Below are 26,341 nucleotides of genomic sequence, written 5' to 3'. Positions count from 1 at the left end.
ATTTTTTTTTAATAATTGACAATTTTATTGAATTTTTTCCTAGAAGCACAATAAAAAAATTATTTGATTTTTGAATTTTTTAAAAAATTTCTTAATTTATATAGCTTATTTATTAAATATTTATTGTTTAAATAATTTATATTTAATTTTATGCGTTTAAACCTTTGAATAACGGACACTGACAAGAGTATAAAAAATGACCGCCGTTTAGAAGTGGACGTTGTTGGGAGGTTTGAGTGTAATACTTTATTATTAAAATTTAAATATGAATTAAATGTTGTTTTAAATGATATTTATTTATTCATACGTGTAGTAGTAACTAATCTTATAATTCAATTTATGAAATTTAAATGAATGGAATCATCTTATCGCGTGTAGATCTAGCGGATTTATGATTATGATTCCTAAATTTAATAATACATTCGCACTGTCAATAAATGTGACTAATGATATGATTATCATCACTATTGACCCATATAGTTTTTTGATACATTAAAAATTATTTATAAATTTTTTAATGTCATCAATCAAATTTAAGTAAATTAGATCAGTTCGTTTGTTATCAACCAATCTAACAAGTAAGAAGAAAAATATATTCAATAAATTCCTTAAAAATTCATTGATATTCAGCATTCAACTTGCTTTATCTTTAAAATTTTATCGATTTTATAAGGAAATTTACTTTGTTACTGTTAAAAAAAAGAAATACAATTAAACCTCTGACGGGAGCATAAAAAAATGACCGTTCTTTGGAGGTTATTTTGTGTGCATTTTTGTTTTAAAAGCTTCTGAAAATGGCCGTGTTTAGAGGTGGCCGTTATTGAAGGTTCGACCGTAATTAATATTAATTTTAAATAATTTAATAGTGTATAGAGTGGAAACGTACGTTTAATTTTTGTTAAATTGCTACATTAATGAATGAAAAGTCCCCCCGACAGGTAACACGTGTAATTTTTTTTTGTTAGTTCATTTAAAGGAACAAAAGTTGAATGATTTTTTACAAATAGACGTTTCAATTTTTTGTGTTCGCTTAATTAAAATAATAATTGTCTTTATGAACAAACAGACATACAAACGCACACTTGATATTTGTTAAATTAATAAATGAAGAGTATTTTTTAATCTGTCTAAACTGTCAAACAGGTAGACAAATGTATAGGTTTTTTTTTTTTTCATTAACTGCTCAGTAAACGAACAAAAATTATGTATGTTTTTACAAACAGACATACATACGTATATTTATTTACTAAATTATTAAATTAAACCAATAAATATTACATTTATACGTCCTTAAAAAATCTGTAACAACAATTTGTTACTTTTTTTTCAAAATACAGACAGACAAACGTACTTTTTTCATTATTTTTTTATTTAAAATATAAACATTCTGTATATACAGTACATTTATTGTCTCTTGAACGGATATATGAAAGCAGGTTTGATTAAATCAAAAGTGTTTAAACGAACGAAAAACGCGTAAGTTTGTCTACCCGTTTAATAAATAATAATAATAATAATAAATGTTGTAGAAAACTTAATTTAATTTTTTTTTATTCTCGATTTTGTCAATAATAATTATTTGAGGTAGTCGTCCTTGAGTTAAAATATATTCTACTTGTAAATTGTTCAGGTAAATTAGCAGAGAATGTTTTAAATATCATTTAAATGCATTTAGATATATACATGTAATTCATGTCACGTATTAATAATGTTCTGCATCAAGGAATTTCTTTTTAAAAGATTTCTAAAATTACTCAAAAGTGTTCTTTCCTTCTTAATTATAAAATTAGAAACGTGATTATAATAATTATTTTTAATTCTTTGTTGAAAAAAAATTATATAATAATATTTTTAATATTTATTTTCTTTTTTTTTCATTATGAATTTAAATTTTAAAATTATTTTCTATTTTATAAACAGGTTGGTCTAAAAGTTCTAAATATATTTGTGAATACGAATAGTAATGTTTAAAGTAACAGAAATTTAATCTTTACAGTGGTTAACTGACTTTTGGACCACCCATATATATATAAATCCATTAACTTTTTTTTTTCCTTTTCAGATTTCTTCAGGCAAATATTTTAGTTGTAATTATTATTTTTTAAATGTTCCATTTTCGAGATTTGCCGAAACAATAATTTGGATTATAGGTAAGAGTAGGTAGGTCATTAACTTTTAAATACGTTATAGATACATTTCGACATTTTTATTTTATATATGTACATATATATTTCTTTTTATTCTGTTAAAAAATGGCACAGATAAATCTATTAAGTATAAATTATTATTTAATGAAGTAAAATTAGAAACATACACGTTTACTATACGGTACTGTATGTTATGTACATAATCCTCTTTTAAGCTTTTATTTTTTCTATTTATACAATTCAAATAAACTTTTAATAAGTGTAATACTTCTTAAAATATTTGATTTCTTTTTCTTGAGGGGTAGTTTTTTTTCTTTATTTTCTTACTACAGACATGCAAACGTACGCTTAATTTTTGTCAAGTTTACGAATGAAAAATGTGTATTTGAAATTATATCAGGATGTAATAAATTACGATATTATTTAATTTACAAAATTTATTTTATATAAAAATTTTTTATATGTTAAAATAAGATTTAATGAAGAAATTGAAGGAGTTATCCGCATTATTATTTAACCACAAAAAGGATTTATGCTTAAATTTAATAAAAATTAAATCGATTAAATTTTCAAATCTTTATTTAAACTTATGAAAGGCTAAGCCAATTATAAATCACTCAGTAAGAGTTTAAGGCTTTATATAAACTTAATAAAGTCTCAGTTATAAATTATTTAATAAAGATTGCCTTTAAATAAATCTAAAAAAGTCTCAGCAAAAACTAAGCTAATTATAAATTAATAAGTTGTAATATTGACGACTTTGTAAAGATTCCGAACATTTCCGTTGCAGAATTTGAAAAAGCACGTGATAAAAAATTCCTTTCACGCACAGAGTTTTGTACACTGATATTTTGTCTGACATGTGATCAAAAGGAATTAAATCTAATAGTTTCGACGTCACTTTCTGATGAGGAAATGCTGCAGGCATTCTCATGTCTCCCCAAGATAGTTGCGATGACAGCTATTCGGTGCTGCTCAAGAAACTGTAAAGTGGAAATAATTGATAATTTCCGTGCAAAATTATACTTGCAGATCAGCAAAGAAGAACAATAATAAGAAAGACTCCCATAACAAATTATTTAGTAGCTACGCGTCCGGTAATTTCAAGTTCGTTGGACTTCTTATATTCTCCTACAGCCTTTAAACGTATTGAAATGCGATGATTAGCATGAAAATTCAATCAAAAATTTGTATATTTTTTTATTTATTAATATAATTTTCTTTGATTAAAAGTTCAATTATCCATTCACACGATTTTTTAATATAGATCGACAAGCGTAGAGGGGTGAGGAGTTCCTTTATAGAGGGTCGAAATTAAATTGTTTCAACTTGATCTGTAACAATCTAAATCGCTTTAACGTCAGTATAACGTTACGTATCCATAGATAGTGGATGCAAATTAAAAAAGAAAAAAGAATGAGAAATGATGTCAGAAATTTGAATTTATATAAAAATTTTTTAAAGAGTTAGACCCGTTTTTCTCTTCTTTAATGGATAAAGTTAAAATCAAATGGTCATTAACTTTATAGACTCAAAGAGGAATGGCCAAAAAACAATGCTATGCGCGTATAAACCATATAGAGAAAGAGGTTAATTTAATGTTGTTATTGAAGTTAGATGCACTAAAATGTTTTCTAGACTTTAAAAAAATTTAGTGGCATCATTTGTAATTTTTATAATATTTTTAAATATATACAAAGTCTCATTAATATACTTACATTTTCCTTAAAATTTCGATTAATAACGTAAATAATTTTATAAAAAATTATTTTAAAAAATTTAATTTATATTTGATTTATTTTAAAATAATTTTAATTTTATTCTTAATTTTATTAAAAAAAAATTAATTTAAAAGACTCAATTAAAAATATAATCGAATTTTTCTAAAAATGCCCTCAGTATATTAAATTTAAATTTTTTTATATGAAAATATATCAATTGTATTTTTGTTTTCATTTATGAAGAAAAGTCAGAGAAAGAAATTTAATTGAAATTTTAAAGAATCGCTAAAACTCTCATTAACACAGTGCAATTATCACAGAAAATTTGATTAATTTCTATTTTAAAAAATCAATTTATATTTTAATTGTTTCAAAATAAATTTAAAATTTTCCTTAATTATATTAAAAATAATTTTATAAATTTATTTTAAAGGACGTATGAATTTTTTCTCCCCTCTAAAATATGCTAAATATAAGTAAAATACAATCAAACTTCTAAACAACGGCCATTGAGCGAACATAAAACATGGCTGTTGTTCAAAGATGGCCGTTGTTAAAAGGTTTTTCTTATGCAGTTTTGTGAAAAAAGTTTGAAAAGTGCCGTTATAAGAGGTTCGATTATACATGATTTTTATAAAATAAGAAATATAAATTGAATTTTTTATTTTTACTACTTTCTAAAATAAAAATTCGACTAAATAATTTAGTTTAATTTTAATTAAAACGACATATTACTTAAATATAATAACCTATATTGACTATATATAACAGAATGTTTATCTGTCTGTCCTTACATGATACACTTCTAAACTTTTGACCGATCACCACCAAATTTTTCAGAGTTACTCTCCAGGACCCTGTGAAAAAAATAGGCTACCACGAAACCTGGAAATCTCACCCCTTCCCAATTTCATTTACGTTTAATTGTTGAATCCTAGGTTAGTATAAAATATGCAATTTTTTTTTTAAATGGAAACTATGTAAATTGTATTTTTTTTTATTTTTATATTTAAAAAATAATAATAAAATTCAGGCGAAGTAATTTAGTTGAAATTTGATGGAAGCGGATGAAACAGGTTTTCGTGTATTGTGCAACTGAACTTAATCGTTAATCGGAGGCGTGATACAATAATCAAAAAGAAGTTATATATTTTTTTTATTCATATAAAAAGATAAAGAAGGAAATATTTATCTATCATCATTTCCGACTCTTATTAAAATTATTATTATTTTTTTTTATAGAATAATACTTATTATATTATTCTATTTTTCCTGTTAATTGTGTATAGAATATTAAAGCCTTATAAATTAACTTTTTTGTTATTATTTTATGCTTGAAATTATTTTGTAGATTAAAGAATAATTTATCAATTTATATATATATATTAAGTACAAGTCTATAGGATCTATATTTATATTTAATTTAATTTTTTTTAAATTTTAAATCAGTTTTTGTAACGTTTACATAATGCTTAATTTATATAAAGATTTTTTATGTATATTTTTTAAATTTATGTGCATTAAATGATTATTTTTAGTACTTTAATTATGTTAGGTATTTTACAATTTATTAAATTATGCAATGCTTAATGCAGTTTTATAGACCTAGCGCTTGAGTCTATGCAATTTACGCTTGTATAATGCTATTTTAGGCACTTCTAAGAGCATAATTAATTAAATAATAGTTAAATTTTTAATGAGAAATTATCACTAAATGTTTATTTTAAAGAAAGATATAAGGTTAATTAGTTTAATTATTAAATTTACTTTAAAAATTTATAACTTAAATATTAGTAAATAATTTAATGTTAAAGTATGATTTAATACTTTAGTGTAATTACTATATTTAGAAGTGTTCTCTTGTATAATTATAAGCCTTTAGATGTTGAAGATATAGATTTAATTTAAAGATATTACATTGTAACTTAATACTTTTGTCATCCATTTTCTTTTAAAAAAAATACTGTTTTATTATAGACGAACTATTGTAATTCATCCTGGGCACATGACAAATTTTCTCAAATTTCGTCTCTCCCCCTAACAGCATTCTCTCTCCTTGTATTTTTTTTTTTTTTTGATTTAATACTTTAGTGTAATTACTATATTTAGAAGTGTTCTCTTGTATAATTATAAGCCTTTAGATGTTGAAGATATAGATTTAATTTAAAGATATTACATTGTAACTTAATACTTTTGTCATCCATTTTCTTTTAAAAAAAATACTGTTTTATTATAGACGAACTATTGTAATTCATCCTGGGCACATGACAAATTTTCTCAAATTTCGTCTCTCCCCCTAACAGCATTCTCTCTCCTTGTATTTTTTTTTTTTTTTTGCAAGTAACCAAGCATATTTTTCCTATATAAGGTGCTTATTACTACAAACTAACTTAATTCTGGTATCACAATTGCACTAACAACCATTCTTCGAATAAGTAATGGGAAAATCGTTTCCATGCCAGGGGCTAATCGTGATTTGTGGTACGCGTGACCATCCGACTGGAACAATGTTATGGAGGATTACACACATTTGGCCCACCGCATCAAAAACCAGCTAAGGGGATATCAAATTTTACCAAACAAGTATTTATAAAAAGGACCCCATCGGGGGCAGCTGCCATTTCCGGTGGCGCCCTTTAATCACAACCCTGATCCCTCCCAATTTTCTAGATTAGCACGCTTTCTAAAATAATTTCCATTAACCCATATAGTGCGTGCGTATGTCTCTCTCTGTGTAATCGTGAGTGAATTTACGATGCGAAAAGTGATATTAGTATACGTTGCGCGCTCGTTTTTCTCCATTTATTTTCTTATAAATTTATTTTTTCCCCTTTCCCCTACTCCTTATGGATGTATAACTAAGTCATCATCGATACCTTAATCTTTATGTCTAGACATGTTAGCTAAGGTAATATATTAAAGTTGAATCTATTGATAGGGCATGAACGGCATAGAAATAAGTTATAAAGAGATGTGTTATCAGTACGAGAGGTATTTGCGCGACGTTCGCACGATAAAATTCTTTTGTTTTACTTGTTTATTTATTCTCTTTTAGTATTTTTTACTTTCATAATTATTGACTGGTTATCGTTCCATTCAATTGAATTTTTGTATTGATATCAATGGAATTTTTGGAGATCGTTGTAGGCATGTAAATGGGCTCTTCGTATCTCGAGCATGTAATTTAAATACTTTGCTAGAGAACAAGCATTTAGATCTATCATAAATTACATAATAATTACGTGGGATAATACATTTAGGAATTTACGGATTACGTAAAGTTTCTTTATTACATTTATTCAAGTTTCCGAATTTATATATCCGAATTAAAAATTTTAATAGTACACTCGAACCTCCAATAACGACCACCTGCCAACAACGGTCACCTCTAAAGGCAGCCATTTTTAAATGTTTCCGTTAATGGCAGTTGCGCAGAGGTTTGCTTGTATTTTTGAATTTTAAAAGAAATTTTGAAGCAGTTTTAATGCAAAACTTTGCCTCGAATGATTTTAATTTTGAAATACTTCTTGCAAAAGTTCATTTAAATTTAAGAATTCTTATACTGGAGATACGCATTCTTACATTTAAATTTCCTATTTTTTCTTCTTATTATTTTATCCTATATTTAAACTAGGCTACAACAACAATTGATAGGATTTTGCAGAAATTTATTTGATACGACTCTAATTAATAAATTAAATTATTTAATTTTATTAGTTTAGTGTTATTTAATGCAAATTCCATTTTAATACGATCGAATTTTCTACAATTGTCGAAGAATTACGATTTAAAATTTAATATAAGAAAATCTATTATTTTTTTTAAGGTTATGTTAATTGAAAACAATAGAAGAGAGAGAAGGGGGAAGGAGAGAAAAGTAATTACTCTCCGGAAATAAAATTGTTTTATTTAAATTTGTGTCAGTTACTTAACTGTTTTACTTTCCCCCTTTCTCTTTCACAATTAAATGCAATTTTGATAAGAATTAATCAACTTTATTCATTTTATTTTCATTTTCTTGTTAATGCCAAATGCTAAAAATTATCATAAATAAACAGGAATTTTTATTTACAGTATTTATTTAAATTTTAAAATATTAAATGAGAAACTAGAAAACTAAATTAAGAAATTTACGTATAATATTCATCATTATTCAGTTGGAATATAAGTAATTTGAATAGAATTCGCTCTATTAAATAGCTCTGTAGAATTTACTTGTTAAGCAGCAGTTTAGGAATTCCCTATAGAACTTTGTTAAGAGTGTTAAAGAGTGGTGTAAAATTCGTATAGATCGATTATTTAACTAACAGTACAGGAGTTTGCTGAATAACATTGCAGGAATTAGTATGGAATTCTAGAAAACTTTTTAAAACATGCTGTAAGAATTCCTATAGGATTCAGATCGTTAAGGAATTCCTCTGGGGCATATATTATTAAGCAGCACTGTAGGAATTCGTATAGAAGTTAGACTATTAAGCAGCAGCATAACAATTCGTATTGCAGGCAGGTTGTTGAGTAACAGTGCAGGAATTCATCTGTTAAGAGCAGTGTAAGAATTCGTATAGAATTCAGACTTGTTAACTTGCAATGTAGGAATGAATTCACATAAAAATTTAGAGTAATGGTCTAAGATTATGTTAATAATTCAAAAGTATGCTTAAGATAATAACTTCTATACGATTTTGCTGTTTTATAAATTGCATAAGCCTACAAATCTTTACACGTTATGCACTTATATATAAAATTTTGTAATTTGTAACAAGGTGAAAACAATTTTAAAGAACTTATTTAAATATAAATGCCAGAAAACTAAATGATTTAAGAGGATAAAATTTATGTTATTAATTCCAATAACCAGATTTATGCGTTAAAATCTTGATTGAACTCATTCTGTAGGCCTACTTATAACAATGAGGTAGCAATTAAAAGAAAATAAGAATATTATTAAGAATAAGGGGAAAAACTTTTTCGTGTAAAATGACGAAAAATTAGTTTTTGCCCTTCTTTTGGGTGTGGTTTATGCATGAAATTATCATTTTTATTTGATTGAACATACGAATTTATCCTTAAAGAAAAACTTGCGATTCTGCTTTTTAATCGGTGATGCGTTACACCTGATTAAGGATAACTAAATTATGTTTACGTAACATAATTCGTTACTCCTTTTAATGAAATATAGCTGATCGTATCTGAACTATTTTCAGATTTGTATATGTAATGAATATTTGATTATAACAGGTATACAGTATAAAGTTTATTCATCGATGCATAACTGTGAGAAGAGGCTATTCACCTGCGAATTATGGCGAATTTTTTATATATATATATATATATTAATTTTTTTCTATATATTTCGTGATTGTATCATTAACTTGTGTTATTTTAACGAATCGAGAGCATGAATAAGAAGTTAATCATGAATTTACCAAGTTAATATGCATATTATTAAATAAAAGTATTATCCTGTAAAGTATGTTTAGCTTAAAGGTGTTCTATGTTTCTTGGAAAAATGCTATTGTATGGGGATTTTTATGAAGATTAATGAATGGTTTATGCATGAAATAAAATTACATATCTTTCTGTTTATTGTGTCATTTAAATGTTTCATAAATGTAGCAATTATCATTGTTTAAAAAATGTCAAATGGGCAGTTTTATACAGGAAATAATTTAATGGGCCATAACTCTATTTTTTTACCAATTATATATAACTTTATTCAGCATAAATTAGCAGCGTAACTACTTAAAATATCCATTAATTTAACACGTCTATCCTGTCTTTATTCCTTAATATTAATTAATTTTCTTACGTTATATAAATCCAAACATTAATTTTAGAATTAAAATTATTAATTATAAACTTTTGAATGGGCTTATCATCAAGAAAGCCCTCCTTTAGTTCTATTTTTTAAATTAAATTTGCATTAAAAAGCAAAATGAAGTTATTAATTAACTTTCGAACCAATCATTTTTGTAATTTTTTAGGGTTTTTTTTGAAATTCTAAGAAGCATTTAATTGATTCAATTACGTTGCATAATGATGTAGATGATGCATTGAAATACAAGGAAGAGAATAATATCACCATTATAAAAAATTATACAACGAGGAAACATTTAAAGAATGATCATTTAGAAAGCATAAGAGAATGCTAGTATGCAAGAATTCGACATGGGATTACCAGGATATCCACCCACGTAGGGTCATGATCATGTCAGCTATCCACTCCTACTTCACTATTGTTGTAGAAATGTGCAGCTGATGAATGGTTTGAATATGTCTGTTTTGTTTATTTGGCGCCAGTTGACGGTAGTGCAGTAAAGGCGGTATGTTAATATATTGCAGTTTCGGTTCTACTTTCGGTACTTTATTGTAGATTAAAAGAAGTTAAGCATTTGATGAGATAGCATTATCCATTAACGTTTTCATTCCGGTTTTGTGATATACTCTTGGCAGATGTAATTTACTCAACCTTTCTTGCTTTGATTACCTCATTCAACTATTCTGGTTATGTAGAAGTCAAGTTTGTCGTGCGGATTAATTTGATATATGTAGTTTTCCCGGTTTGAAAACTTGTATGCGGATTATGTTTCCCAACTATTAGATCGCGAACTACATTTCTCGGTAGTGAAATAATCTGTACGATTAAAGGTTGGGAAATACTTCACTTGAAGTTTGAAAATGAATGTTTTTGAGTAATTTAAAGATACATTATAGTTTTCTGATAGAGTTTAATTAAATTTTTGTAAAATTTTAAAGCGTTTAGTCAATGTTTAATTTGGTTATAATATGCTTGTGTATCTTCGTGGAAAAGAAAGAAATTTTAATTTTATTCTTTTCATTGAAGCGTGTTGCTATAATAAATTAGAAAGTGTACCCATTAGTATTATCTCGGATTTTTAGAAATTACATTTATAAAATTGGTTAAGGTCGAATGCTCTAAACACAAATGATTCTTCTTTCTATGCGTCATGTGAGGAAATAGAAACGCGAAGAGTTGAGACAATCGGTCAAAGGGTAGAAGGACGAACAGCATACGGAATTATTTTCTTAATGGGCAATCTGTCACTATGTCAGAGTACAGCTGTGTACACGTGCTGGGCATGGCACCAATCTCACAGGTCGTGTCTTGGCACTGTGGGCAGCGGCGCCCACCTGGGTCTAAACACTGCGAAGGCTTCATTAGGATAGCTGTTCATTGGACTCACTTGTTCTGCCTGTTTTATTCTGTCTAACGAACTTTAGATGTAATGTACTGATAAGACAATAGCAGTTGCAATTCAGTAAAAAAAAATTAAAATGGAGGCAAGAAACCCGTTTTACTAAACGGGATCTAACATGGCTCCATCTGTTGAAATATTTTTTCTTCAAAAAAGTATTTTTATTATTATTTTAGACATTTCTTAAAGTAATTTATCGCTTATTTTCATTCTTTTGTGTAGTTATACCGTAATAAAGAACAAAAAAGAAAAAAATGAAAGAATGTATTAAATTACTAATGTTAATGAATGATAAATCACTTTTAATTTTCGTGGAATACGTTAAAACATAATTAATCTTAATTTAAAATAATAGTATGAGTAAATTTATGGGAAGGAAATTTTATACCTTGATCTTAATATTTTATATCTAAACCTCGAATATTTTAATCCTGTTAATTAGCTTACTATAAATAAATTATCGCCTTCGTGCTTTATTTTCTACACTTTAATTTCATATAAATNACATTGGAAGAAATAAAAAAGCTTATAAAAAAACCCTGTTAATTAACCAAAAAAAAAAAACAATTTAGAGCATATAATTTTATTAAATTCTTTAAAGAATAAAGCTAAATATGGATAAATTGCATCTCTTTTCATTGTTCGTATCGACGTTCTTATCTTCGAACATGATCAATTATGTAACATAAAGAGATTGAGAAGTGAACAAATGGCGATACTCGAAGTAGACCTTTATACTTAAGTGGAGGAGGTACAATGTGTATTATTTTCCTCCGTACTTCCTGTGCTGAGCTAGACAATGCCCAAATTACTGAGGTTCTCACACTAGATAATGAGGTATCAAAAACGTAGACGGGTTCGTTATTATCTCTTCGCTAACCAGATGTCGAATATGTCAAATAGTTTTAATAAGATAATTATACGTTAGTTACTTTTATAAAAATCAAGATTTTTATAAAACTTTTCAAAAAAATCTTTTGTTGAGAAGTTAATTATCTATTCTTTTTATATTAATTCTTTGTTTCATTACGGATAATGTGTACTGCGCTCCGTTGCACTTGATATCAAAAGTTGTGCCATAGGCTAATAATGCGTACGCGAGAATATATTGTTGGTAGTGTAGTAACTAGTTAAGTGAAAGTAGAATTTGTAATAATAATACAAAAAATTCCTATTTAGAAGCTTAATTTGCAAGAATTTCGATTTAGAAGACGTGTCAAAAAAAGGGTACAGTCGCTAGAGGGCAGCACTAAACGGTGCACATATTTAAAAATTTTTTAAGAATTAACTTAATAAAACGAATTAAATTACAATAAAAATATTTGTTTAAATGTAATCTTCAATTAATTTAACTTATACTTTATTCGTCCATACGTATAATACTGTATATGTAAAATACTGTATTATTGATACGCTTACTTAAATTAATTTATTGTATTTAAAAATACTTTTTTAAGTTAAAAATTATAAATTTTATGAATAAAAATGTTTTCATTTCCGTAAATGATAGATAAATAGGCTCTGAAGTCTCGTTCCCTCATAGAGGCGGGAAACGTGTGTAAACATAGACAGCCTCCCAGATTACAAATGTAGATAATAAGAGATCCTCATTACAAGGAAATTAATTAATACGACTATGAAGAAATTAGGGGTTAGGATTAAGTGAAAGGGCCCCTAGTCACTTCACCTAGAATGGGAAAAGATCCCCTACTTTGATAGCAAACCCACAAATTCCGGATGCTCTTCTTTTGTATAGGAGGCCATCACCAATCTATAAAACTTTTTAAAAACATTTTTAAAAAAAATAATGTTTCTTTTTCTAGAATTCAATATGGATGAAGTTCGATGACCATTTATGTTGACGATAATGGGCTGTTGAATATATTCTGTCAGTCTGTCCTAAATAAATTAATTTTCCCATGTTGAATGATTGTACACTAATAAAGCAATATAAATGATAATATGGTTGGGGACTGGTCGTTAGTCAACTAAGTGTCTTGTATTAGTGATCGGTTGAAAACCCCAACTGAATATATATTCCGATCAGGATTAAGATCAATTTTTATCTTTTTTAAATTTATTGTTTATCGACACTTCTGAATTATCTTAAACGTTAAAACAACATTGTTTTAAGGCATATTTTTGAATTTTAAATATAATTTTTAAGATGGAAATGGTTTAAAATGACTTTGCAATACGCGGGACTTCAGGGTTTTCAGGCAGGTTTTTATATTTATAGACCATTAATTTTATTTATTTGTTTTTTTTCTCTTCCAGGAAACAAATTATAGTTAAATTTGCAAATTATCTCCATTATATATATACATATTATAAACATATAAAAATTACATAAAAAATAAATAAAATAAAATTTAATGTAATTTACAGTCGTTTCATCTTCGAATCATTAAGAGATTATTCTAGATGATAAATATTCAAGAGACTATTAATTATAGTCAATATATTAAGACATTCGTCGATAAAAATCCTTTAAAACGGGAAATTTTGCCGACGAAAATTAACGAGAACCGTCAGAAGGATAAAAAAAAGGAATTAAGTCAATATGTATCAATACGATAAATTATCATCAGCATTCATTAAATTATTTAAAAATAAATCTGTCTACATTATCAACCATCGAAATTTTATAGAAAAAAAAAATATTTTTTCCGTGTATTTTTTTTTCGCACAAAAAAGACTGTGGGAAGATGTAGAAGATATGAAAAGATTTTGGTCTAGTAATTAAATATTTGAATCAAGAAAGCAAAGGGGAGTAATCTGTAAAATCTCACTTTGTTTCGGGGGTATCCTTCATCGATCATACGTGTTGCCAGCCAATTAGAGGCGAAGAATGATTAAACCCAGTGCTTCTATCGAGATCGACTTGAAGTCCGATATGGATACCTCCTCTGTCGAATAATAATGACTACATTAACAATGTTTATTGCAATTTTATGAAAGTCATTAAAAGTGAACTGCTTAAGATAGTAACGCCCGCAGATACTTTTGATGAGAATTTATAAGAGGTCTTTAATGGAAAAGAAATTAGTTTCATTCATATGTGTCTGTCCAAACGTTTGTGATTTATTTATCTGATTGCTTACTTCGTGTCAATAAGATGATGATGATCGAATATTGAATTTTTATATTGAACTAATTACATTTTATTTATTTTTTTAATAATTTATAGAGATTTTTGGCGTATAAATTTATATTAAAAATCTTATTTTTTTAATTTAAAAATTAATAAAATATGGTAATTAAAAGATTTTCGCAAGAGTTATTAAGGTTTATCGGATTAGAAATAAGAGAAGAATATGGCAAATTTCACGCAAGATTTCTATCTGAAAGATTTATTCTTTAATTAATTACCGTATAAATTTTTTAAAATACATTTTTAAAAAATAAATTTTTACTAGAATAATAATAATAAAAGTATTAATTTGTAATTTTTACGAGTTAGAAAGATACAAACAAGAGTTTTTAATGTGAAGGTAATAAAAGAAGCAATTGCTTGGTATCTGAATTGAAATCAAAACACGATATGTCCCAAATGTTGCGGCTTATGGCACAGTAAAGTTAATGTAAAATTATCATCAGAACTGGTTCTAAATTAATTGTTTAATTTGGAACCAGTTCCGACCTCTGCTCTTAATGGAGGAAGAGGCAAATCTAGGTGTACAATCTCAAACTACATAACCGTGTAGCCCTGCCTCAATTCATTTAAATTCTAAACAAGTAAGATAAATAGTATTGCTGAGATAATAGTCTTTACTTTAAACTATTCTATCTTTATATTTTATTATATTTCTTAACAATTTTCTTAGTTTAATAAGCTTACTAATGATCCTTTCATGTTATTTTCTGTAAAGGAATTTACAGATTTATGCTTTCTTTGTTGAACTTATCAGCAATTTGTAAATAGTTCTACTAGTAAATGATAGATAAATAGGCTCTGAAGTCTCGTTCCCTCATAGAGGCGGGAAACGTGTGTAAACATAGACAGCCTCCCAGATTACAAATGTAGATAATAAGAGATCCTCATTACAAGGAAATTAATTAATACGACTATGAAGAAATTAGGGGTTAGGATTAAGTGAAAGGGCCCCTAGTCACTTCACCTAGAATGGGAAAAGATCCCCTACTTTGATAGCAAACCCACAAATTCCGGATGCTCTTCTTTTGTATAGGAGGCCATCACCAATCTATAAAACTTTTTAAAAACATTTTTAAAAAAAATAATGTTTCTTTTTCTAGAATTCAATATGGATGAAGTTCGATGACCATTTATGTTGACGATAATGGGCTGTTGAATATATTCTGTCAGTCTGTCCTAAATAAATTAATTTTCCCATGTTGAATGATTGTACACTAATAAAGCAATATAAATGATAATATGGTTGGGGACTGGTCGTTAGTCAACTAAGTGTCTTGTATTAGTGATCGGTTGAAAACCCCAACTGAATATATATTCCGATCAGGATTAAGATCAATTTTTATCTTTTTTAAATTTATTGTTTATCGACACTTCTGAATTATCTTAAACGTTAAAACAACATTGTTTTAAGGCATATTTTTGAATTTTAAATATAATTTTTAAGATGGAAATGGTTTAAAATGACTTTGCAATACGCGGGACTTCAGGGTTTTCAGGCAGGTTTTTATATTTATAGACCATTAATTTTATTTATTTGTTTTTTTTCTCTTCCAGGAAACAAATTATAGTTAAATTTGCAAATTATCTCCATTATATATATACATATTATAAACATATAAAAATTACATAAAAAATAAATAAAATAAAATTTAATGTAATTTACAGTCGTTTCATCTTCGAATCATTAAGAGATTATTCTAGATGATAAATATTCAAGAGACTATTAATTATAGTCAATATATTAAGACATTCGTCGATAAAAATCCTTTAAAACGGGAAATTTTGCCGACGAAAATTAACGAGAACCGTCAGAAGGATAAAAAAAAGGAATTAAGTCAATATGTATCAATACGATAAATTATCATCAGCATTCATTAAATTATTTAAAAATAAATCTGTCTACATTATCAACCATCGAAATTTTATAGAAAAAAAAAATATTTTTTCCGTGTATTTTTTTTTCGCACAAAAAAGACTGTGGGAAGATGTAGAAGATATGAAAAGATTTTGGTCTAGTAATTAAATATTTGAATCAAGAAAGCAAAGGGGAGTAATCTGTAAAATCTCACTTTGTTTCGGGGGTATCCTTCATCGATCATACGTGTTGCCAGCCAATTAGAGGCGAAGAATGATTAAACCCAGTGCTTCTATCGAGATCGACTTGAAGTCCGATATGGATACCTCCTCTGTCGAATAATAATGACTACATTAACAATGTTTATTGCAATTTTATGAAAGTCATTAAAAGTGAACTGCTTAAGATAGTAACGCCCGCAGATACTTTTGATGAGAATTTATAAGAGGTCTTTAATGGAAAAGAAATTAGTTTCATTCATATGTGTCTGTCCAAACGTTTGTGATTTATTTATCTGATTGCTTACTTCGTGTCAATAAGATGATGATGATCGAATATTGAATTTTTATATTGAACTAATTACATTTTATTTATTTTTTTAATAATTTATAGAGATTTTTGGCGTATAAATTTATATTAAAAATCTTATTTTTTTAATTTAAAAATTAATAAAATATGGTAATTAAAAGATTTTCGCAAGAGTTATTAAGGTTTATCGGATTAGAAATAAGAGAAGAATATGGCAAATTTCACGCAAGATTTCTACCTGAAAGATTTATTCTTTAATTAATTACCATATAAATTTTTTATAAATACATTTTTAATAAATAAATTTGTACTAGAATAATAATAATAATAAAAGTATTAATTTGTAATTTTTACGAGTTAGAAAGATACAAACAAGAGTTTTTAATGTGAAGGTAATAAAAGAAGCAATTGCTTGGTATCTGAATTGAAATCAAAACACGATATGTCCCAAATGTTGCGGCTTATGGCACAGTAAAGTTAATGTAAAATTATCATCAGAACTGGTTCTAAATTAATTGTTTAATTTGGAACCAGTTCCGACCTCTGCTCTTAATGGAGGAAGAGGCAAATCTAGGTGTACAATCTCAAACTACATAACCGTGTAGCCCTGCCTCAATTCATTTAAATTCTAAACAAGTAAGATAAATAGTATTGCTGAGATAATAGTCTTTACTTTAAACTATTCTATCTTTATATTTTATTATATTTCTTAACAATTTTCTTAGTTTAATAAGCTTACTAATGATCCTTTCATGTTATTTTCTGTAAAGGAATTTACAGATTTATGCTTTCTTTGTTGAACTTATCAGCAATTTGTAAATAGTTCTACTAAATTTCATTTACTTTTTTTTTAAACTATCTTTTATCAACTCTTTTTTTTTATATATAAAAAATTAATTTACAAATTAATATCGTGTTTATTTGATTTATTAATTAAAATTATTTAAAAATTTAAGCATACATATTTTAATATCGTGTAAAAATGTTTTTTTTCTGTTAAAATAATAAATATTTATTATTTTAAAAGTTGATTTACAAGACAAGATGTCACGCCAGTTTCTAATTTTCATAAACTGATAACAACCTCAAAAAACAGAAAAGGAGTTATGAATTTATGTAAGAAATTAAATTAATTAACAAATTAACATAACTTGAATTTATATCAGTTTATTTTATTGCATTTATATTTATTTGTATGTAGAATTTGAGCTCACTTAAGCTTTAATTTATTGTATATTTATACCTTAATTTATTATATTTATCTTTTGTACAGTTTGAGTCTTATATTTAAATTAATAATGCCTGAATATTAAGAAATATTTCGAATTTTCTTCTATATTAAAGCTATAAAATAAAAGATAACCTATAAATTACATGGACGATTCATATAGATCTTTTAGTTTCTACGAAGTTTTAGTTTTATGATTCTGTAGACGTACTGTACCTGTACATAAATAAGCATATTATACTAATTAATAAACTAGTTCTTAATAATTTATCAAAGCTTATCTTTGCAAACAGACAACTAGAATCTAGACAATAACACTTTTATAATTAACTCTTAAAAGTTGACTTGTAGTAAACGTGTTCGGCAATAATAATATCATAAATCATTTTAGGTATTTGGGACTTTATTTTTTGATTATATTAACAAAATTCTTGATAATAATTAATAAGAAAACCGCATAAACTTAAAAATTATTACCCCCATGCCTTAAATATGACTATTAAACTTATTATGAATATAGGCCTATTTAAGGCTTATCAAAGATTAAATAGACAATCACAAATTCAAATAATTCTTAAGAAAAGAGGTCAAAGGTGAACATTTACGTCAAACATTTGAAATTTGTAAAGTATCAAACTCCCACACATAACGTGAAGGTATTTTGTAAAAATTACAAATCACTTTTAAGATGATTTTTATTTGATTTATAACTTAAAAATTCACTTAGATTTTAAGTAACCCGCTGTGATATATAAACTCTAAATTTTGGAAGATGACAAAATGTCACGATATGCACACTTTAAGCTCATGTTTTATCTCGAATTTGATCAAAAGTCGCTGTGTTTGTTGTGGTAATGATGCAAGATTTTAGTATCATTAACATACGATCCCCCTTCTTCTCTTGTCAGATTTAAGTTTTCACAATTAATCACACTTTCTGACTGACAGTTAAACCTTTCACAGATTAAATATATTTTCATATAAAACAAGATATTTTTAGATATTTTAGAATTTTTTCTGTAATATATATGCTTACTTGATTGCTTGGACCACACGCAAGTAGAAAATAAAATAGCTTTGAAGATATTTGATGTAAGTTATCCATTGTAAAAAAGTAATACTTTTGTTTAAGTCTACGAGTGAATTTTAAGAAATTTAATGATTTTACACTTATATATCTCAACGATTCATACATAAGTCTGCATAATAAATATATTATGTAAAGTTACTATAATATATCTTATGCAGTCTAGTCTATAATACGAATTATGCAGTTTACAATATGTATACTCTAAAATATTCATCCGTAATACTTAATACATATTATGGGTGAATCCTTTATTATGTATTATATAGTCTGTAATAAAGGCTATTTTATTTAGAGTAGAATATATGTTATTTAAATTCGAATATATATTAGGTAACCTAAGGTATGTGCTATATATATACGTAATGAAATCTTACCTGTGTTATACAGACTGGAATATATTGTATGGTTTTATTTTATATATTTTAAGCAAACCAGAATTTGCAAGGTAGACTTACTTATGCAAGTGAATTACTGTAGGAAGGCAGGTAAAAAAAAAAAACATAATGTAGCACAAAGATTTATGAAGCTGTTGAAGAACATATATCTTCACTTTAATTAGAGTGATATTTACTAGAATTTCTGTGCTACAAAACTCATCTATATTAGCACCTATCGAAGGTCAGAAACCACAAAAAAATGAACCCCTAACGATATTGTTTAAAAGAAATGGAGGGGGATAGTTGACAGATCCATCCAACAGGTGTTTTCCCATCTAACTCATTATAACAACGACAGCTGTCATCCAGTCTCTTCATTCAGACTAACGAGCAGGCCCGGTCCTCTTGCATGACGGCCGATGCATCATAACTCTTCAGAGGTCAAAAACAAACAAGAGAACCATTTAATTAATGGCTGCGTGTCATCCATAACAGACTCTCAACCGTCCTTCTCTATACACAAGCGGAAGTAAGTTCCCAATCGACCTCCGTGCTTCTCCTCCCCTCAGTTTTCAATTTAAATAAATCAACAAGTGGTTAGTAGTAGAAAGGCGATGATTGAAATAGCTGAAATACATCCCGGTCCTCTTCAATTTTGTGATCTTATCGCTTCTGAATGGATGACAGAGAAATGAGTAAGAACCCCACCGAGATGTAATACTTCTTCTACGCTATTTAACAGGCATTTTGCTCTTATTTTATCATTCGAATTTTTCATATTTCTTCTTTTTCTTAGATTAAATCTTATCTAGAATCTATTACAATATTTCTTTGATTTTGTAAAAAAAATTTATTTTAATATTTAAATTAATAAATTTTTATTATTTTCTTCATTTTAAAGTATTTTAAAAAACCAGTTTTTAAAATACTTTAAAACTTCTTTGTTTTCTGTCAATTTAACTCAATTATTCTAGATTTTTACCATTATTATTAACTCATCTAATGTTGACTTAGAACAGAATTAGTTTAAGTTAATAACTGCAAGCATTTTTCATAAATTATTTTTAAAAAAAATTGAATCTGCTTACAACAATTTAAATTAGAAAAATGAAGCTTCTCTTCTTGCGGCAATCTTTACAAGAGGAATTGGCTTTCAACAACCTTAACTCACACTAAGAAAAAAAAAATATCTTCTTTCAGCTATCTTTTTAAGGAGAGAAATTCCATTTTTCTAACTTAAGAAAAGAATCGTCTTGCAACAAGTTAATATAAAGGAGAAAAATGCAACATCTTCATGCAATCATTTTACAAATTGTTACCTTATCAATTTATTTTGAAATTTATTAATGGAAGAACGAAACACTTAGTGACGGAAATTTAACCCGAGTAAAAAAGGAAATAAAAAAAAAGAAATTATTCTCAGTTAAGTGTTGTGTAACGGGTCAAAATGAAATTATTATATTATAAAAAGTCGTTTGAAACGAGTTCGTTGATGAGCACCTGCTCGATATCCACAAATTAATTCTTATAGATAAGCTTCGGAGAACGTCAACCTTCTCCATTAGATCTTGTTATGTTGTTATTCGATAACAGACATACCAAGAATTTTTTTTATTTTTATTTTTTAAGAGAAAAATTAACTTTACACTTCCGGAAAATAAATGATCTATAAATAATAATAGCATTTTTCGAAAATTTCGAATCAAAGAAGTTGATGATTTCTATGTCATTTACATTATAAAATATAGTTATACCTCGATATAACGACACCACTGTTCAGTTTCCTAAATCAAAGAGTCCAGAACAATAAGAATTATATAAAAAGGTGACGTCTATAAACAAGTTTAAAGTTTTAATGTTTGAAAGTTACGTGATTTACGATGATAACAATTCACTTTGCAATATAAAATCGTACGTTTAGTTAATTCTTTACGTAATATTTAACAAGGAGATAGATTCGTTGGCGTTTTATGAGGGTGTCTCTATATCGAGGTTTGATAATTTTATACATTATAACTTTAATTTCTATATAATTTTCTATCAATGCAAATGGTGTAAAAGCAGTAAACATAACGTTTAAATAATAATTATTTTAAGCATGTTCTTGTCATTGTATATAAAAGAATTTTATGTTGATGAGATTGTTTTTCTTTTTATTTAAGATATTTTTCCTTGATATTTACATAACTAAAAATAAATTATTCAAAATGTAAAAGAATATGATATTCATCACATATGAATTTATTATAATGTTAAGAAGTTAAAAGTTATGTTTATTTTATTTTTTAGTAAATTTGTAAAATTACTTTTGCAAGTACTTAATTGGAATTAATTAAAAGTTATCATATTGCAATTTACTATGTTGAAATTTATTGTAAATTTTTAGCATTACTGCAATTTTTTTAGAACTTATTGGAGTTATTTTATTGAATTTATTAATTGCTGCTTTATTAGAAGTAATTAAAAGTTACAATGTTGGAATATTAAAAATTATTAAAATTAATTAGAGATTATTTTACTAGAATTTTTTTAAAAATTACTTCTAATTTTAATAAATAAATTTTCATATGTTTATATAAATGTGTACTAAAAAAAAAGAATTAAATTAATAGAACATTTTAATAAAAACAATACAAATTACAGGATAAATATAAATTAATTTATCATCTAATTAGATATAAATAATAAATTAAATATTACATATAATAATAATAATAATGATAGTAATTGTTAAAAATTCTTTCAATGAATTTATAAACCAAATGAATTTAAATTATATTCTACAGGAAAACATAATTTAAAAAAATTATTTTCCTGTAATAAAATTATTCTTTTATAAATTATTCTTGACAATTATTCTAGAAGGAAAATTTTCAACAAATCAAAGGAGATAAGATCTTGAATTTAGTAAATGGCTACAATAAAGGACAAGCTGATAGGAAGAAGACGAAGGGGGTAAGTTCAAAGAAAAAATAAAAAAATCAAATTCCTACTTTTCTATTTGACTAAGCATAATTATAGAATGGGAAGTTTTATTCTTTAAGTAATCAAAAAACCAGTTTAAACATTAATGCAATCGATTCTTTGTTTGTGACAAACATTAGGGAAATCCCCTACTTGTACAATGTCAATCTTTGTATATAAGTTAGTACATGCAAGTTATTTTTCAAATACTGTAAATAATTTTATCTACCTTTCAATCTTATCTTTATATATATATACATATACACTTCTTTCTTTGTTTAAACCCGTCAAAAGTCATTAACTTTAAATTGCATTTTAATTTTAAAATTGTTAATTTTTTTTTTCTTCCCTATCCTATGGCATTTGTCACGTTAATTGAGAATTGTACTTAGTTTCTATACACTTCTTCTTATCTTTACTAATCGCTGTAAGATTCTATCTACTATATTTTGAAGTAGAAATGTGTTTGAAGTTGAAGAGCTTCATTCTTTAAATGGTTTCTGCATCCTTCTATGATTAATCCCTACTTCAATGCCTATCTATATACTTCAAATGCTTCCGTTTTTAAAAATGGAGAGTAGTTTTTATCTATTTTAAATCTTGTATTTTGTTAATAAGATTTTAAACACAAAAAAAAACTGCAGATTTTTTCTCTTCTTAAGAGTATGGACTTAGATTTAATTATATTTATGTTTATTAATTTTAAATATGGAAGAATGTAATGTTGAAGTAATCAATTCTGATATTTTTTTTCAATATTTTATCTAATATATTTTGAAGCATACAGTAAATGTGTTTGAAGCTAAAACACACATTACATAAATGGTTTTCTACATCCATAAACAATCTAACTATGATTAATTCTTACTTAAATGCTCTTAAGTTTCCATTTTAAAAATGGAAATAAATTTAATTTAATTTAAATCAATCCCCTCTCATTTATAACATTTCAAACACTATAAAATCTTATAAAAATATCCCAACCCTTACTATCATCCTTCACCCTACTTTCAACCTTCTTAGTAGTGATTTAAATTTAATTAATCTAAATTTAGATTAATGAATTCTAAACATGAAAGAATTTAATCAACTCGAGATATTTATTTATTTATTATATATTTTTAAAATAATAAAACATTAAGCTAGAAGCCAAATCAACATTTGAACACATTTAACACAGAAGAGCTGTTAACAACGTAGAATTAATCATTATTTGACAACTTTGGCGGCAAGTCAAGTATTAAATAACAATTTTAGTAATTCATTAATTATGCATATAGTGTATTAAGTCACGCAACGATCAGTCTTCTTTTAATTAGTAAGTGTAACAAATAATGTGAATCCAAAAACACTAATTGATCTAGGAGTTTAAACACATATTGTCAATAGGAATAATTGATTAGTACTTATAATTAGATGATGACAACAGAAAACTTTGTGTTGTGTTTTGTCTAATTTTTGAGGGCGCTTAAATGCATTTAAGACACTTAAACTTCACAATTTTAATTTTAGCATCATTAAAAATAAATTATACATAAGAAGAAGCGTGGGAGTTTCATAGATCTATCCATTGTCAAGGGATAAATTTTGCAATGTGGATATGAGAAATTGTAATTTTTTAAAGTAAAATTACTTATATATAGTAAATTAATACATAATTAGTACATATACTATAACATATATAGTTATATATTATGTACAGTACATAATATAATATATATTAGTATTATTATTATTATAATTACAAGATTTATTGTAATTAGTATGCATGTGCTGTGAATCAATTTGTAATATTTTTAATTTATAATATATTTTCCCAATATTACAAATTAAAAAATTATAAATTTAAGTTATAAAAAATATAATTTTTATTCAATATTATAAATTAATTTTTTTTAATTAAATTTTCTGATTCTAATTAAGAAAGAAAAAAAAAAAAGAAGAAGAGGAGGAGGAGGATAGATTATTATAATTCCAAACCAAGATTACACCCAAATATTTTATGATTATTAATAAGGAGATAAGTGAAAAAAGAAGAAGAGTAATATTTAATCATCCAAGATGATAAATTGAAAGCAATGACATCCATTAAACATTTTGAAAGAATTTTGTCTCATACCCTTTAATAACAAGATATATAATTAGATAACTCATTACAGTCTTCTTAGTGGCAAAGATGAATATTCTAAACATGAATGAAGTATTCTTATCAAAACATTGAATGTTAAGGGGTGGGTGCTTAATAGCTTTGTTGTTATCTTCTCAAGAATTGCACTCTTAAAATATATTATACAATATAATGTTCGTGTAATCGATAGTCTTTCATTAAACAAAATTGATTTTTTTTTCTTCTTTTTGGAATATTAATTAGATTTTGTGCTTCTTTATAAAATTATTTTTGGTGTACAAATTGAATTGCTNCACTTAATAATTATTTCACTGCTAGGTCAGGTATTGGCTAATTCTTCTCATTTGTATCAAATCCTTTTCTAATTTTTTAATAATTATTTATGTTTGTATTTCATTTTATGCTTATTGAAAGAATAAATAAAATTAATGACTTAGTCTAATAAAGATTTTATGAATTTTAACATTTATATAAATTTTCAAATATGTAACAAGTTGATTTTCACTATAACACCACAAGTACCTTTAAAATCCAGTCCAATGTTTAATCAAATGATGAGAAATATACTTATAAAAAACACCACCTTTTTAATCATCCAGCAAAAATATTTAATAATGTAAAAACGTTTTCAACCATTTTTAATGGCCTTCGTCAGTTAAACGCATATTAACAAAAAAGAACATTAAATAGATCATAAGGAATTAAAATATGAAAAATAATAAAATGCGCATGAGTAAATACAAATAACTTGCACAATCAATATATTATACAATAAATAAGTAAATTAAAAAATAACCAAAAATATGTGTCTGCATCACTATATGCTATTATTGCCTACCACTGTAAAACGATTTCCATGCTGTTGACAAAGAATCCGCATCTCTATGATTAATACACCTTGTTTTTACTTATGCTTTATATATCTCTAGCTTTACAATCAGGCATCTTGAAAAGCTAGATATATATAAAGCGCAAGTAAAAACAATGTGTATTAATCATAGAGATGCGGATTCTTTATCAACAGCATGGAAATCGTTTTACGGTGGTAGGGAATAATAGCATGTAGTGATGCAGACACATATTTTTGGTTATTTTTTAATTTACTTATTTATTGTATAATATATTGATTGTGCAAGTTATTTGTATTTACTCATGCGCATTTTATTATTTTTCATATTTTAATTCCTTATGATCTATTTAATGTTCTTTTTTGTTAATATGCGTTTAACTGACGAAGGCCATTAAAAATGGTTGAAAACGTTTTTACATTATTAAATATTTTTGCTGGATGATTAAAAAGGTGGTGTTTTTTATAAGTATATTTCTCATCATTTGATTAAACATTGGACTGGATTTTAAAGGTACTTGTGGTGTTATAGTGAAAATCAACTTGTTACATATTTGAAAATTTATATAAATGTTAAAATTCATAAAATCTTTATTAGACTAAGTCATTAATTTTATTAGTATAATATCATGAAATGTAGACTTGATAGCAAAACTGAAGCACTTTTGATATTAAGTAAAGAATTAGATAAATATAGAAGTGAGAGAGATCAGTTTAAATTGATGGCAAGTCAATTGAGAGAAAGATACAATGCTCTTAAGAAAAGGATCGAAGGTTGGGTAAGTTAAAGATATTATATAAATTCTCTGTATTATGAAATTAAGTTGACTTATTGATTAAAAGAAACACGGTCTGTGGAGTTGGTACACATTTGCTTCAACTTCGGCTCTGACTCCTTTATTTAATTAAAGCAATAAGTGAGGTGTATGTCAAGCAGCTTGAGAAAAAACTCAATCTTTTGATGGTAACAAAAACAGAATTTTTTAATGTTAAACTTCAAACATTTTAGATGAATTCAGATCATTGTCATCAGGAAAGGTGACTGGAACAAGATAAAGAATCACACACGAAGAAGAATATTA

General features: G+C 26.1%; 1 long non-coding RNA gene across 5 annotated transcripts in view; it reads left to right on the top strand.

Moving 5' to 3' along the window:
* LOC111641029 overlaps positions 1-24,679 on the top strand; it is a 51,609-nt gene extending 26,930 nt beyond the window's left edge. For 4 of the 5 annotated variants that reach the window (XR_002759347.1, XR_002759349.1, XR_002759345.1 and 1 more), the window contains 4 exons: positions 2,063-2,160; positions 4,709-4,806; positions 22,183-22,275; positions 24,208-24,679. This is a non-coding gene — a long non-coding RNA (uncharacterized LOC111641029). The remainder of the gene's footprint in view (positions 1-2,062; positions 2,161-4,708; positions 4,807-22,182; positions 22,276-24,207) is intronic. The other variant, XR_002759348.1, reaches the window with a different exon arrangement.
* The last annotated feature ends 1,662 nt before the right edge of the window (positions 24,680-26,341 follow it).

This window comes from Centruroides sculpturatus, unplaced genomic scaffold, assembly GCF_000671375.1.
Source record: "Centruroides sculpturatus isolate CEXI.00-Female unplaced genomic scaffold, Cexi_2.0 scaffold1245, whole genome shotgun sequence".
Lineage (NCBI taxonomy): Eukaryota > Metazoa > Arthropoda > Arachnida > Scorpiones > Buthidae > Centruroides > Centruroides sculpturatus.
Note: the sequence above shows the minus strand (reverse complement) of the source record. Positions and strands in the feature narration are given on the sequence as shown.